Raw genomic sequence first — 16,625 nt, forward strand, 5'->3', positions numbered from 1 at the left:
GAATTACATCCACATTGTTCAATTTGGTACCTTGTCCATCCAAAGCAACATTCAGTGCTAATGCAGGAAGTAGCGTGCTCCATATGCTGAAAGTAAGATTCTGCAGACTGAGGTGGTGGATGGGTATGTTGCACCTCAGACTTTCATACAAGAGACAGGTGTTCCATTACAGACCTGCAATTAAAGTTTGGCTTTTATGTTAATCCCAACTCAAATCAATAACCATAAATTTGCCATTGCCACGATCTTGACTCAACCATGACCAGCTGTTATGCATGGATATTGTGGAAAGCGAGTTTTGAAAACAATGGCATTGGACATTAAAAAAGAAAAAAAAAGTTTTCCTTGAACTGAGTCCCTGATTTGGGAGAATCAGTGCTCGTGTCTAGCAATAGGACTGGATACCCCTGACTGGCAAGAACATTGTCATCATAAAAAATGTTGCAAAAAAAGGTTGAGGACCCCTGGTTTAAGGGATTTGAACTAGTTACTGATGCTCATTTTTCTCGTTAGGTCTTGATTTATCTCATCATAACTGTGCGTAAAAATGCTACCAATAGGTGACTACCCAGTCACAGGTATTCACGGACAGCTGTGAGTTACCAATTATGATTTTTTTAAACATTTTTTTCTTTTCCGCCACAATTAAAAGGATCAAAAACTAAGGACCATTTCTCTCTCAGTTCTCCTTTCTTCATGTAAACCAAATATAATGAAAGAGATTGTTTAGAAGTCTGCAGTAGCTCAGTCTGTGTGTGATGACTGGGACAAAATCAACATTTATATTATAGCAGGTTTAGATGGCAAGCAGTGAAACATTGATGAAATTACCCATCTGCCTTCCCTCAAATGTTGGCCATGTATCATAGCCAGAACAAATACCACATAATTACGTAATTAATCAGATCATGTATGTTTCCTCTCCCTTCCTCTCATTTTTTTTGTTCTTTTGTACAAGAGTCAAATGCATGTAATCACTTGTTCTGTAATGTAATCTGATCAGGGCCATGTAATTCTTCATTTTCCAACAGCTCCCTGGAGCAACGGATCTGAGAGCGAGATGAATGTGGCTGAGTCTCTCTGTCTCTCTGCTTTCCTTTCTCTAAATGTGGCTCCTTCAGTGTGGTTAACCGCTTGGCCGTGTAGCTGCTGGCAGCTGCGTCTCCCGCCACAAGACAATATCTCTCCTCCTCACTTGTCTCTCCATCTATTTATCCATCCATCCGTGCCCCACGTCCCCTTCCTCCTTCCCATCCTCTCTCCCTTCTCGTCTCCTCCAGCCAGATATTCCTCTCCTTCTTCATCCCCTCTTTCCCTCTTTTGTCCCTTACTTCTCCTCTTTCTCCTCCCTCCTTCCCCTCCCTCCCTCCCTCCAGTGGCGACACCAACCATCAGGTCCCATCTATCTGTGTGTACGTCAGCAATTAGAGTGTCGTGGCAGCCAAATGCCAGCCATGTCCCCAAGCTACACACACACTCAAAGGCTATGCCCTGACAAAACAGCAAGAGAACAAATCACACCATAATTTATAATCTCGCTGCGCTAAAATCTCATTATATTACAGACATATGGATTTGGCGGCATGCACGGCTGGGAAGCTGCTGCTATAAATTCCACCAATCGTAAATTATTAAGGGAAAGATAGAAATGACCGTCGCCTGTCCAGATTAGCTGTAAATCACACTCAAACATGGTTTGTTTAAGGAATTAAGTCCCACGTGGTGTAAAGCACCTAACAGGGTATTGCTTAAGTCACTCAGTAGTAGGAAGGGTCAAGTATGAGCTTCCTTAAAATACCAAAGGATTACCGGTTCAATTCATAAAACGGGCAAGGGTTCCCTGCAAGGAAACTCCGTCTTTATCTGTGCACACTGAAAATGTCTTGACTGCAGCACCTTTTTCCACATTCTGTTGCTGTTTTACCAGTTTTAAGAGAACACCAACAAGCAAGCGAGCCAACAAGAGACGTAAACAAAGAGGAAATCCAAAGCTTGTCACGCCTTCTCCACTCTACTCGCCTCAGTCCAGCCTTCCTGTTTTAGAGTTTGAGAAATTGGAATTTGATTTAAGGATAAACATGGCCAAGCAGAGGTGAAAGCAGGCTGTGAGAGGGCAGCCCGGCCCTCTGCTGTCAGCTCGGCTTTTCTTTATCACTCTGCCATTTCCGAGGAGATGTCAGGGGTTTCATAACACAAGGATATGACTCAGTTCAGATGGATGCAAAGAAATCTGCTGGAAACAGAACAAGCCCTTATGTTAACCTGTGTCTGCTAACACGCGATGTTGTACACTCATGTCATGTCATTAGAGAAGGTGGTTCAGGCAAATACTTTCTTGTTTCTTTCATACATTTCTTGTATTTGATAAACACACTGAGAATGATGACGTAATTAAAACACTATCTATAGTCTGAACAGCAACAAATAACTAATAGCTTCTAACTTGCTACTGAATTTTTAAGCCATCCAATCCATCTTGGTCTGAGCTTCTGTGGACCTATAAAGGTTAGAGACTACCCTCCCAAGAAAAACGTCAGCATCTGTAATTTCAGCCAATGCCCAAAAACGACTATATGTTCAGGTTCAAGTGACAAAACTCTCTAGCAGCAGTAGGAATTATGATTCTTGTCTAGTGGGAGCAAAGGAGGAAGTAGTGTGACGTTATTGTAGAGCCACATAGTCTGCAGAAGAAGGAGGTCAGGGTGGTTGGAAGGGTCAATAAAATGTCGGCCTTTGACACTGGAGACCGCCGTTCTCTTCCCATTGGTTTCTTTTAACCATGGCCACAAGTGTTTCCAAACCTCAGTAAAGTAGTTATTTTAACCCAATACTGACCCAAACTAAGTTGTTTTTGTGCCTACACCTAACCAAACGCTCAGATCAGAAAACTCGTTCTGTCATTCTGGAGGGAAATTACCAGCTTGTTGGTTGATTGGAAGCTTTGCCTTACACAGGGTCAGACTGGGACAAAAGACAGCCAACAAGCAACCAAGCCAACAAGTAATGTAAACAAAGAGGAAATCCAGAGCTTGTCACACCCTCTCCACTCTACTTGCCACAGTCCGGCCCTCTTGTTTTAGAGTTCTCAGATCAGAAAACTCTTGTTCTGTCATTCTGGAAGGAAATTGGTTGATTGGAAGCTTTGCCTTACACAGGGTCGGACTGGGACAAAAAGACGGCCTTGGACTTTTCTACACAGACTGGCTGGCTGAGTGGATGGGGGGGGGGGTTGCTGCTGCTGGGCTGGCAACGCATCTCTCTTGCTCTTGTTTTTGTATAATAGGCTGCTCAAACGGCCCACATAGCGACCGGCCCACTGGGATTTCTCCTGATGGACAGTCTGACTTTGGCCTTACAACATATGTGATTTAATTAATCTTTTCTTAATTCTTGTGATTTGAAGTGTGGAGGGTTTTGGTACAAGTTTGCATTTGTATAAAGAGATCCTATCATGTAATACAAGTACCAGAGGATGAAAGCTTTTCCTTAAAGGTCTGGTTCACTCAAAGAAATGTGTCTTCTCACCCAAGTCTAGTGGTATCCATCCATATAGATAGTTTTGGTTTTATTTGGCCAGGTTTCAAAATGTCCATCTCTCAGATTCAGGGAGGCGAATGGAACTTTGTTTCTTGTCCTCATAAAAGGATTACATTTCATGAGTTCATCAGCGACATCTCTTTAGCAAAAGTCTTCCTGTTACTCTGAATAACCCAGAAAACACGCAATCACCAGTATTCATTGGTAGTAACTTCTAATGAAAATAGTTAAAGGTGAAGTGTAGAGATTATCTGTAGACATTCTGAAAAGAGTTGTGCCTGTTGTAATTGTAAAATATAATTTTTCACTGTGAGGGCCAAAAATGAAATTCCATCGACCTTGATTTTATTGGGGTGAAGGCAGAAATGTCATCGATGTAAACTGTTTCTCAAACCCTGCACAATCAACCCAACACTATTTGCATGGCACCATGCCATTAGAGATAAGTGAGAAAGTATGCTTTTTATAATTTGGGTGAAATTACTTTTTAAGATTTTCATGTCTTACATACCTTTTAAACACATTTTTAGTATCCTTCCCTCCTCTGGCATGTGCATCTGAAATAGCTTTGCTCAGGAGTGGGGGGAAAGAAGCCATGCAGATGCCTCCGCAGTGAAACAGGTGCTATCAAAGTGCTTCCTAGTCAATACACACAGAGGCAGCATTTAAAAACATCAGGGGGGTTGGACTAAAGGGTGACATTAGACTTTGAATGGAGAGGGATCTAATACATGGATGGTCCTCTTCCTCAGTCAGCCCATTGACTCCAAACTGAGCCTATTAGCAAGACAACACACCACTAATGGCAGTGCTACTGCTGCTACTGCCTCTCATGTGTATGGAGACCACCCAGCACACACACACACACACACACACACACAACCCCTTTCACTTTTCCCACGCTATTGTTACCTAAAACATCAGTATATTATAGCGTGAAACCAGATCAAAGTGTGAGTTCCATTAGAAAACCATAACACTCTGTTAGATCGAAATGTGCTTTTAGTCGCGTATGATGAACTGTAGCAGGAGACGGAGTGTTTAGGGAGAAATCAGAGGGCATCTATCTTGTTAGCACTAGTGTTGGTTAAGATCTACAGAGCTCGGAAAAACCTGAGGGTGTTAAACAGTTTATCTACCTGCATCTAGTGTGTTAAATATGATAACTTGAACTATTATTTTGGACCTAAAGAAATAAAAAAAATGGCTGCTCAAAGTCCTGTTTGTGAGACTTGTTTGACTTAATGTATAATGTTCTCTAGATCAGTTTTATGATTTGAGTTATGATATGAGGGTATGTGTCATTTATGGATTTAACTCTCATAATATATATTTTTTTATTTTCTCCCTTAACCAATGTAAAGAATAATGTCATTTGTATGTTAAGGGTATTTTGATGGCTTCTAATCTTGAATCTTTCTTGGTGGTTTCTCTATGTATGATAGTATTTCTGTATGTCAGGAACTGTCATATCATCTGTGATATTTCTCTATAAAAGCATGTATTCTTTTATTGCAGGAGCCTAGTTTTATCCCGGTATTACAGTATTGTAGTTTTAGGAGAATGTCAATATATTTTTCCCACTAAGTCGCCAGTCCAATTACATTTAATTCCAGTTATGAGTGGACATTTTCCCTCCATGCACGCTATGTTTTTACCTCACATTTTCTGATAATACAAAGTGATGTTTTTACAGTATTAATCAATGTCTGCCAGAACTCACTTTAAGTCACAGTTTTATCACCTGTTTATTTTCCCTTTCAGTGCCCGGTTTGAGTCAAACCATGAAAACATTTGTGACAGTACAACACCACTCAGTTGCTTTCTTTATCATCTACAGCAACTGACTAAAAGTAAGTTACAACAGAATAAAGAAGTTGGTCTTAAGCTGAGGACTACTGGTCAGTTCCGCATGTGACCAGCAGGGGGGTGTAGTGGAGAGGAAGACGAGGGACACCAGACTTCTCCTCTCCCTCTTACTCTCACTCTCACTCAGTCCCTGAATACACTTTATATTGTCAAATACTCAAAATTATACCGCCTTTTTTCAGAAGCTGCCCCCCCACAAAATCTGACATTTTTCAGAGCAAAACTACACTTTGTTTTTTGGACTTTGTACTATAAATCATCTGCGCCACATTATTTTTCTAATGATTTAACCCTGACAGTTTGTGACAGTGGTGGTCAGAACAGTAAGTGGATACATGGAGCTGTCAGTGCTTTGTCACTGGTTATGGGAAGGAGGGTACAATTATTATTATTTGGTCCAAAAGAGTAAAAAATGTAATTTGGATGAAGAGAAACAATCAGTAGTGGCGGGTCATTCCTATAAAAATTAACAAAACCGGTTGTTGACCAATGTCAGCTAAAGGTTTGGTGAATTTAACACGCTTAAATAGCATATTAATAAGTAATAAGTGATTGTGCGTATTTGATTTATTAATGGGTTGGAAGTTTTGGTGGATCGATGACGGGTCTTCGCCACACAGCTGCGGGTTTAGTGAACTTCCCTCTGTCTCACCAACTTCAGTCTCTAGTGCGCCTTTTATAAGAGTGTCTCGTAGTCCACCTCTTTCTGTTGAGAGGTGGACTTCATTGGCTTTATGGCAAGCAGTCTGTCCAACGGGCGACAGAGAGAGAGAGAGAGAGAGAGAGGAGGGGGATAATTCATTCACTTTGCGCACAAAGCGCAGTGGAAATCACCCAGGGGAACGAAACAGCAGACAGAGGGGAGAGGCAGAAGGGTGGGTGTGTGGAGGGGGGGTGGTTTGTTGAGAAACAGTGTCCACACATGCACACGGACAAACACACTCTTAAGACTGAAGTGGAATTACCCAAAAATTCTCCAGTTCGTTTATATTCTTGTAATTACTCTCCATCTCCTTGAACACCAAGCAAAAACAGAAAGGACAATAAAGTTGACTTGTCATGAAAATGTTGATTATCCTGCAAGACAATGACTCAAATATAAGACATCAGCTCTGTCTGGTTCTCTGATCTCTCACGGGAGAGAAAACTGACTGATCCTGATTTTTTAAGGCAGAAAAAACCCCCACTTTGGGACCAGTGTACAGCAAATTGGATGACCATACTGGGAGAAGAAATGTCGCTCTGAAATGACAGAGAGGTAATGATTAATGAGTAGAAGATCATTGTTTTTAACCGGGAAAATGATAGAGAGGTGCTGTGTCTGTGTGTCTGTCCTTGAGTCATTGAGCGACCCGAGCGCTGCGCGGCAGCACTGCACCTCGGAGCGCTCTGGACCCTGGACACCCCTCCCTCCCTCCCTCCCTCCCTCCCCCACCTCCCCCACCTCCCCGCGTCCTCCCCATCCACCCCCACACTCTCCGCTCAGGCTCGCGCAGCCCAGCTCCAGCCTCACACACGTCGCTGTTGAACACTGAGACCCCCACCCCACCCCCCCCACCCACCCACCCCCTCCCTCACACCACCACTGCCTGCCACCGTCTCTGCGATCCTGCGCTCCCTCACCGGCTTCACTCCTCTTTCCTCTTTACTGATCGTCCCTCTCGGTGTTTCAGCGGAGGGGCTGCACGCGCGATTGCGCTATTGATACCCACTTTACACTGTGTCTGTGGAAAGTCTGCCTCTCTCTCTCTCCCTCGCTCTCTCTGTCCTCCTCTCTGGCTGCGCTTTGGTAACCTAACAGGGAGGTGTTAACTACTTTTGCTTCCCCCGAAGCGCCTCCCGTTATCTCCGGTGCTGCTGCGCAAGAGCCAGAAGGGCCACTGCTACTGATATTCCCACTCCGCAGAAAAGTTTTCGGTTTGTTGTGAGGATAAAAAAAAAAACGGAAGCCGGGAACCGAGGAGTCGTCTGCAGAAGAAGCGGATTCTGCCACGGCGAGGTGAGTAACTCTTGTCTTTTTGTAGTTGTTGTTGGGTTTGAAGCGTATAGGCTACAGTTTGTGCTTCCACGCCTTTTTCGCGTTCCGCTGTTTCTTTCTGTATAGGAAGCGGATTGTGAGTCGTTTCTGTAAACTTTCTCGGGGATTGTGCGCTTTGGTCGCTGCGCGCGGCGGCGTTTCCACGCGTGGAAATAAAAGAGAAAGTCAAGGCACGGTCTGTCTCCGTTTGGACAAGGACTTTTACGCGTGTGCGCGTGCGTGCGTGCGCGTTTATCTCTGTTTATATCTCTCCAGGTGTTTGTATGTGTGTATATGTGTGTGTGTGTGTGTGTGTGCGCGCGCCTGTGTGTTTGTGCGTGCGCATGTATGTGTGTGCGTGCTCAAGTTAGGTTCCCAAACAAGAAAGTGGCTTCTTGAAAACACTTAAATTGTTCAGTATAGCGGAACGAGTGCGTGTCTCACTGACATTACGCATACATTACTATCAATCACCATACATTAAGCCAGTACATTACAACACCACTGCACCGCCGACCACCAACAAATATTTCAACTTTTTTATAACTCTAAATATTGATTTTGCAATTGCTTTTGAGAAGATGGGTTATCTTTTCAGAGTTAGATCATTAAATTATCATCAAACCCTCTAGTTAAATAAAATAAAAATAAAATTACATTCAGCTAGATAAAATGAAATCTTTCTTATTTTTGTAGAGCTTCTAAAAGCCCGCTCCCATCATCAATGACGACCGTTAGTCTGCAGGCCTCCTGTGAATATATTTATTAGTTTAACTTGAGTTTCAGTTCTTCATATGAAGGCAGCAGGGGTTACTGCTCACTGAATGTGTCTATCGTTGATTTTCAGTGAAAGTTACAGTTGCTTTGAAGCATTAAAGCGTTCATAATGATGAGGACATGTGGCTGAAACTGCCGCATATTGGCCCCGTAAGTTGGGGTCCAGAAACCACTGATGGGGCTGATTTTAATGAATCACATAACACAGAGAGAAATTTATGAAGGAGTCCTGGACCACAACTATGCTGTAATAATGGGATTAATCTTCATAAACGAATTTTGAACTTCTGTTTTATTAAAGTAAATATGACTGTAGCAATTAAAATAAAGCACAATAAAAACAAAATTAGCAAAGCATTAAGTAAAAGAAAAAAATACAAATAAGAGGAAAACAGAGAAAGTTGTTTTTACAGGAAATCCTACCGCCTGTGTGTATGTAAATCCTCACAAATGCGCTACAAATTATTCTCAGTTTCTCTCAAAGAGAAACAGACGGCTTGAATTCAAAAAGAAAAAGCGACTGGCTGTGTAGCATGCGCGTGCACGTGAACACCCATGCAAGCAAACACACACACACACACATACACACAGGCCTACACACAGTTGGGAAACACCTGTTAACTAGGGAGCCACTATAATTTACATCCTCCCCCTAAATAAGCAGCGCCCAGCCAGAGGAAGTCCCGGGGGCCTTCCAACCTCATGGCCGAGCGCAGTGAGCCAAAATCGGCTTCCCTCAAGCGCCAGCCCCCGCTGCTGCTGCATCAGTTTTACCAGATACAACATCCACATTTAATATACATTTTCTGTATACTGCGACTCACATCAGGAAGAAAGGATTATTGCTCTCAACAGGACTTCATTCTTATTTGTTTTTATTTTTTTTAATCATTTTTGGCAAACAGCTCCGACGTCGTTATAGTTAGAGTTAGTGTGCTTTTTTTTTTACTTTCTCTCCTTGTCTGTCCTCATATTCCATATGGGCTCTCAGTATGTTCTTTTAAAATTTACTTAGTTTTTAGATTGAATAAGTGAAAGTTCTTACCCAGAGCGGCGGGCGCAGACAGCGGAGACTTGTAAAAAAACGTGAACGTAACTGATTTTATTTTCATTTCTTCTGTCAGTTTCAGTTTCTGGACTCACAACTGATATTCGAGGAAATGTTTCACCATTTTACGCTCACACCGTTATTTCTTTGCTGTCGTACTCGCCTCTTCTTATCTTTACCGTATTTAAAACAGCAAACAAGTGAGCAGACGAGCACGCGCCCGGATCATGGCGCATTACGGCAACAGTCAGAACAGGCAATAATAAAATTAGTGAGAAAAATTCAGAAGAGCCATTAGTAGTAATTTCCAAGTTGAAAAGTCCTCTCAGCGCCAGCAATAAATAGCGCGTAAAGACGCACTTTTGGGGAGAAGGTGCGCCCGAGGCGGGTCATTGAACTCACCGCACGGTGAAGATTGAATTATAGTTCCATAAAAAACAGGAACTCGCTCCGCACCCACTGATCCCAGCCTGATTTCCGTGATGAATCTCTTCAAATTGATTTTATTGATTGTCAGATCAACCAGCCCTGACTTCTAACGACCAGCCGAGCCTTTTCATTTTCAAACCAAACACATTAGCAAGTAATAATTATCTTTTAAAGGTGGGAAATAAGGAAGGAGGAGAGGTGTTACTGAAAAACATATTTTCTTTTCAAATGTAATCGATGGTATATAATGATATTATCGACTTTGTTTCCGGCGCGGGGAAAGTTTTCGTTTTGTAGCATATTTATTATTTGACCTGATATACAATTATTGATAAAAGAAAAATAATACACTTGTAGTTTTATCCTGTATTCAGCGTGATACGTGTTATTTCTACATTAAGACACGTAACCCTTTCTTCTTCTATATTTCTGCCAGTAAATTATTTTCTTTTAATTAATAATATTGATTAATACAATGCAAGGTAAAGCTTTATTTCACACATTTCTCCAATCAGTGTTTTAATGCAGAGTGAAAGTTTTTAGGCTATAAAATAACTCGAAATTACAGTTTAATTCTTACATATTTAATTAGAAGCATGTTAATGAGGCGTTCAGTGCGATTAGAAAAAAATATTCTAATCAGATTTTTCTCTACTGAAGTTATATATTTCAACTATAATTTAAATAGGCCTGATTTCTATATACGTCATTCTTAATTAAGAAAAATTAAAGTTGTATTTGTTTCACATGATTCCATGACTTTTTCCTCTTCATTGTAAAACGCTGTCATTGTGAGTGATGCACCACCCTGTTCGTGTTTGTATCATTTTATTATTTTCCGCTTCAGTTGTCAGACCTCAGAGTGATTTACAGGCCGCCGCTTCCTTCTTCTTCTTCTTCTTTCATTCGAATTCAACTCGCTCGTTTCTCGTCCACGTTTAAAAGCGCTATCAAGGCCCGCTCTTATTTTATTTCTGTCTTTCTGTAAAAGTCGTATTTTGATTGTAACTTTTTGGGTGCTTTAACTTTAAAATAACTTCTTTTTTTTAATGTCAAACGATGCGTTAATACAGGGTATTAATTCATCTGCGCCTCAGAGCTTTTGGGATTACACAGATACAAATTATGCTCATTTTCAGCCAAAAACATGAAAGAAATTATTCCTGGATGAGAAAAGCACAACACGAATTGTAATCATAAGAAATTCTGTATATTTGTTCTTTCAACCGAATTCAATGGCGTTTATTTTTAAATCAAAAGTCTCAGAAAATCTGTCCATGTATTTATTTTAGATGAATGAATTCAGGCCTGTTATTGTGTTGCTTCCTCGCATCTTCCTCTCTCTTCTTCGTCCCCAAAGGAATATACAGAGGGTGCAGAGAGGAGGAGAGAAAAAAAAGTGTCGAGGTTGGAGGAAAAGTAGCAAAAGATGATTTATTTGTCAGCGTATTCGATTCTACCCCCCCACCCCCCCTCCGACTCACCCCCTCCACCTCCACCCCCCCTCTCAGCAGTCAGCTGTTATTGCTCGCCATTGATCTCCTTCGCCCCCCCCACCCTCTCCTTTGCGCAGCGAGAAGTGTGAACTAAAATTAATGTCCATTTCACACCTCTCCTCTGGATCGATGGCCGCAGAGAGAGAAGTTTATTTTAATTTGGATCCGAAGAAGCGCCACGTCCGAAATAAAAAAAAACCCTCCCACCTGCTTCATTATCAGGAAACCAGTTAACTACCACTTTTACCGCGACGTAGATAATCATTAAGTGGCTGAATATAGTCGTGGTAAGCAGCTTGAAAAGTATATATATCAGGTGAAGATGTTTTTTATGAGCAGGCAAAGGTGTTTTTTTTTTTTCAACATAATTGATTTATGTTACTCATCCTGTTTTATTTGCCGCCACATAACCGAGGAGGAAAGATGGGAATAAAGAGGAGAGTAATGAAGATTTTTTTTTTTTTTTAAAAAAAAGAAGCGGATGTACAGTAACTTTTATCTGCACCACCTCTCTCCACCTCCTCTCCCCCACCTGCTTCCTTTTTACACTCCGTCTGAAAAAACTAAATTCCTATAAATTCCTCTTTATTCGGATCTATATAAATGTTTTCCTACCTGAGAACGCTACTTCTCATATTTGGGAATATTAATGCGTCATGACGCGCGCATTAACACCCCGTCCCCCACCGCCCCCCCCCCCCCCCCCCCCCTTCTCTCTCCCATAACATGACACTGATAGTAAATTAACTATGGATCGCTCAGTCGCGACTAGTTTGATGACCCCCCTCGGTCTATTAAGTCCTATCAATATGCACTAATTCCTCATTCTTTATTAAAAGCAGAACCAACTCCTTCTCCACTTCTTCACCCCTCCTTTCTCCTCCTTTTTCCCCGCATTCCTCCATCTCCTCCTCCTCCTCCTCCTCCTCCTTCTTCTTCTCTGTGTGTGTTTTATTATTTTGTTGTGCTAATAAACACTATACGAGAGCTAATTTGACATGCAGACGGTAATTGAAATAAACGCGTCGCCGGTAAATAACAAGTGTTTGAACACGCAGACACGGGAGCGGGCCCCTCGGAGAGGAATCGCGTCCTGCGCGGCGCGCTCTGCATCTTAAAACTTTGTGTTATTGTTGTCTTGTTATCGCCGTTATAATCACCATAATTAAGTGCGAGGAGCCGGATGCAATCATTAAATGGATGGATATTGTAGGGCTGTCTCACTTATCAAACCAACCAAATGTTTTTTTTTTTTTTCCTCTGTGGAAATTGCAGCCTGTCCGCAACACAAATTGTGTTTTGAGGCGATTTTGATTGATTTGTCCGTTTGAAGTCCGATCATAACTTTTTATTTTACATTTTTCATACAGGTGTATAATATTTACAGTGCATTTTGCTCATTATTGTGGTATGTTTTTAGGCAGATAGACAGTTGAAGGTGTTTTTGAGTATTATTGTTTGATTAATAAGTCATTAAAACGTGAAGGAGTGAGATTTTAATCCACTGAACTGGCTGGAGAAGCAGTAATAAATCATATTAAGCATCCTATCCTCTTGTCATATTTTACAAAATGTTTGTAATATATGGAAATGCATTGGATTATTATTTGCTGAGATGATTATTTCTAACAAACTGAGCAAAGAGAATTGTGCTGGAAACCTGCCCTCATCCTGCAAATATGCATGCAGACCCAATTATTCCCTTTATTGATGACAGGAAAGAGGAGTAGCTCATGTCCAGTCATTTTCTATTGGAAGGAAATCACTCCATGGAGGGGAGACTGCACTGTGTTTAATGGTTTGATTGCATTGGAGAAGGCAGGCACTGGTAATGCCGTTATAGGGGGAAATATCACTTGGAGACGCTATCGGCAACAAGAGAAAGTCAAAGAATTAGCCTAATGGGGGGGAGAGGAGTTGTGTTGGATGTCAGATACTTTCGACTCTCCATATTGCTCCGTGTCTCTTTCTCTCTGTGTCTATCCCTCCACCCCCACCTTTGCCCCCCCTTCCAACGCCACATCATATCTCTCTCAGGTTTCCCCCCCATTCGTCAATTACACTGTGAGCCGGATCACAAGCTCCCTGCTTGGAAAATAAGCTAATATTCACCCCCGCCCTCCTCACACACACACACACACACACACACACACACACACACACACACACACACACACCTCCCCAGAAGACACAGTTGGTGCATTTGCGTCCATCGATTGCAGACAGGCAGTATTTGTGTAGCCTACTTATCATTTTTCTCTGTGCAGCCAGCCGGGCATCCAGGCAGGAGACGAGACTGATACAGGGAGCCTGATCTGATGCATAAACACACACACACACACACACACACACACACACACACACACACACACACACACACACACACACCTGCAGGAACACACAGCGTCACACATCCTCATGTTCACACACAAGCAGTTTGATATTCACACTGCATGCTCGGCGGCCTTGGGATAAGTTATCGTAAAGATTCGGTCGCTGGTTGAAGCCTCCGTGTCAGAAAGCATCCTCCTCCATCCCTACCAGCTCCACTACCGCTCTGTATCCGACTCTGACCTTTGACCTCCATGTAGAGGAGAGCAGAGCATTTCCCTGCAGGCATCAATGAAATTCCCCTCTGTTCTTCTCGTCATTACTAACTCTAAAATAGATTATTATTAGAGTGAAATCTGCGAGTGAAACCGCGTACATGCGTGGCAACAGTTTTTCCTCGTTAAACTTGAACTAGGCTAATTGGCTTGCACTTGCATGCAGCCTGTAGTACAAACCGGCCAGCCAGCCAGCCGCCTGTCTGCCTGCCAGCCAGCTAGATTAGTGGCTGCTGTTGTACACGCCGGCACAGCACAGCAATAAAGAGTCATAGGAGGGCGGCTGGTGCCACACACACTCACTCAGTCACACTCCTGTACGGCAGATAGTGAGCTCTGTCGGTCAGCAGAGAGACTTTAGGTTCGTCTGTCAGGATGTTAGGGTTTTTGTGAGTGTATGCCTTGTTTATGGGTCTAGAAAAGGACAACTATGAGGAAAGAGAATATTATGTAGAGCCTCTATATCAGTTGTAACATATAGCAAGGAAGACATTTAAAAAAAAAAAAAAGATTTCATGCATAAAATGATTATTAATTGTTATTTTTTTAGATTAATTTAGTACAATCCTGTGCACCGCCTGTCCAAGACATAAGCTGCACCTTACAGCAGCCAAATATGTAAAGGAAAGTTTATTTAACATCATTTCAGGGAAACAAAAGAGAGAAAAAAAAAAATTGCTAAGATTTGGTTTACCAGTGATCCCAAAATACGCATTGGGGATGGTAATCTATGAGCAATGGAATGGTGTGCTTTTCCCATTTAGCCTTTGCTGCTGTACCAGGAATTAGCTGGCCCCGCTGAACTGGGCCTTGCTGGTGCTGCCATGAATAGAAATCCCTGCCACAGGTCAGGGCAGGCTTCCAAAATGATTTTTGTCTGCCGGCCATGACTCTGTCTCAGAAATCACAAAGGCTTATTTGAGGAGTAAATCCTCTTTCTTTTTTGCAGGAGTATTGCATGAATGTCACATTGAGGTTACAGAGAAGGAGAGAGAGAAGGAGAGAGAGAGATTCCGGGACAGAAAGATGATAAAAATACATCTTCCTTCTTCTTCTTCTTTTTTTTTTTTCTGCATTCAGACATTTGGAAAAACACAAATTAGTCAAAGTACTCCTTGTTAAGTAACACATTCCTCAAAATATGCTTGTTGTCAGTGAGCTGCTGCACAAAGCTGGCATGTTCACTTTGCACAGCTTGTCCAATCCGTATTGATTTTGGGAGCTGAATATTGCCCAAGTGTCATTATCCAACTCAGGATGTTGTGTGTGTGTGTGTCTGTTATTAAATCTTACTGTAATATTTTTTTTTTCACCGCTGATGCATATATCTCCCGTTCACTGTGGCAGCTGTTGACTGAAGTGAATAACCTGGTTACAGATTTCATATCGGAGAGGACGAAAGGAGGAAGAAGAAAAAGAGAGACACATGAGATTGGGATATTTGAAAGACATTTGGAAACAAAATTAGGGTTTTACAGCTGAAGGAAAGACAAGGACGAATAATATAAGAGAGAAAGAGAGAAGGGGAGAGATAAATGGGTGTGATTCTTATTCACAAGGACATTTGAGCTTTGCCTCATGGCCAGACATGAATGAGTAGATTTCAATAGTATTGACTGTTGCTTCGGACATCAGCAAACACACACACACACTGACACACACACACACACACACACACACCTACTCAGGCACAAGCACAAACACTGCAGTCTGTCTGGAATACAGAGTGGACCTGTCTACAGGTCAGCTCATGCTGTTTAATGCTAAAAAGCAGACACATACACACACACACTGTACAGACAGACAGTTTACTTTCTCTGTTTCCCTCGATGCGTGTGTCCTGATGGCAAATATTTAATATCTGACAGCAGGGTTTTAAATAGCTGTGTTTTCTTAGGCTCTTGTCAGCTGGTGAAATTGAGACTTCAGAATTGTCTGGTTTACTCTGCAGTCTTTTGAAAAATGTACTTTTTCCAATATCAAAGACTAAAGCAATCCCAGACAACAAAGCTTGCCTTTTTTATTTCTATATATTGTTGTATTTTTATCATCTTAAAGAAGTCTGTAGATTCTGTCAGCATAGTTTTCAGCAGGGTCTTGTTCTATTATGTCATGCTGCTGAGCTGCATTGGTATGCACGTGCATTTTAATCATGATAGAAAAGTAACGGTTTTAGATAAAATGAAGGAGGAAATGCTCTTTTATAGCTTCAAACAATGCTTCCACACAAGCTCTTAATACTCACTGAATTATCAAAAAAATGCAACCACAAAGCTTCAACAACTCTTTCTCTCCTGTCATGACATTTCAGAGACGCGTCGTTTTCATCGGACGGTAACGACATGTTGCTCCGCTATGACTGGAGGTGTTACATCTGTGAAAACGGCTGCTGTTTTTTTTTTTTCACTGATTTTTTTTTTTTTTTTTTTTATGATATCAACCCCCCCTTCCAGATATGACACCTGTATTAGTATAACTACCTCTGTTAATAGTGCAAAGGGGTTGATAGTTGCCTATAAAATTTTTATTTGGTTGATTTTTTATGATGGTTAAAATGTACAGTGCTGTAATTACCCCTCAAAGAAGATGTGCCAAGGTTTTCAGGGTAGGGTGAAGAACAGTGAGAGTATGTGCACAGCAGAGGCTGAGGGTAGACATTAGAGGCTGTAAATTTTAACTGGTGTTTTCAGTGCTTTTGGACATGAACATTTTGTTCTCAGGAGAGTTTTGTTTTTTTTCCTCTTACCACACACTACTCCAGATTTCTTTTTTATTAAATACCATATTCAATTACAGGAGCATGTATTGAGATCATTTGGAACGGGTCAGTTTAGTTATATGTTGCA

The 16,625-nt window shown here is 41.7% G+C and overlaps 1 protein-coding gene across 5 annotated transcripts in view; it reads left to right on the forward strand.

Annotated features, from left to right (window-relative positions):
* Window positions 1-16,625, forward strand: part of rnf220a (ring finger protein 220a) — a 258,798-nt gene that overhangs the window by 75,575 nt on the left and 166,598 nt on the right. For 3 of the 5 annotated variants that reach the window (XM_067605016.1, XM_067605015.1, XM_067605017.1), the window contains exon 1: window positions 7,240-7,405. The exons of 1 other annotated variant lie outside the window; for it this stretch is intronic. The gene's annotated coding sequence lies outside the window, so the exon portion shown is untranslated. Of the gene's footprint in view, window positions 1-7,004; window positions 7,406-16,625 lie in introns of those variants that run through there. One more of the 5 variants, XM_067605012.1, reaches the window with a different exon arrangement.

Source organism: Thunnus thynnus, chromosome 12 (assembly GCF_963924715.1).
Source record: "Thunnus thynnus chromosome 12, fThuThy2.1, whole genome shotgun sequence".
Lineage (NCBI taxonomy): Eukaryota > Metazoa > Chordata > Actinopteri > Scombriformes > Scombridae > Thunnus > Thunnus thynnus.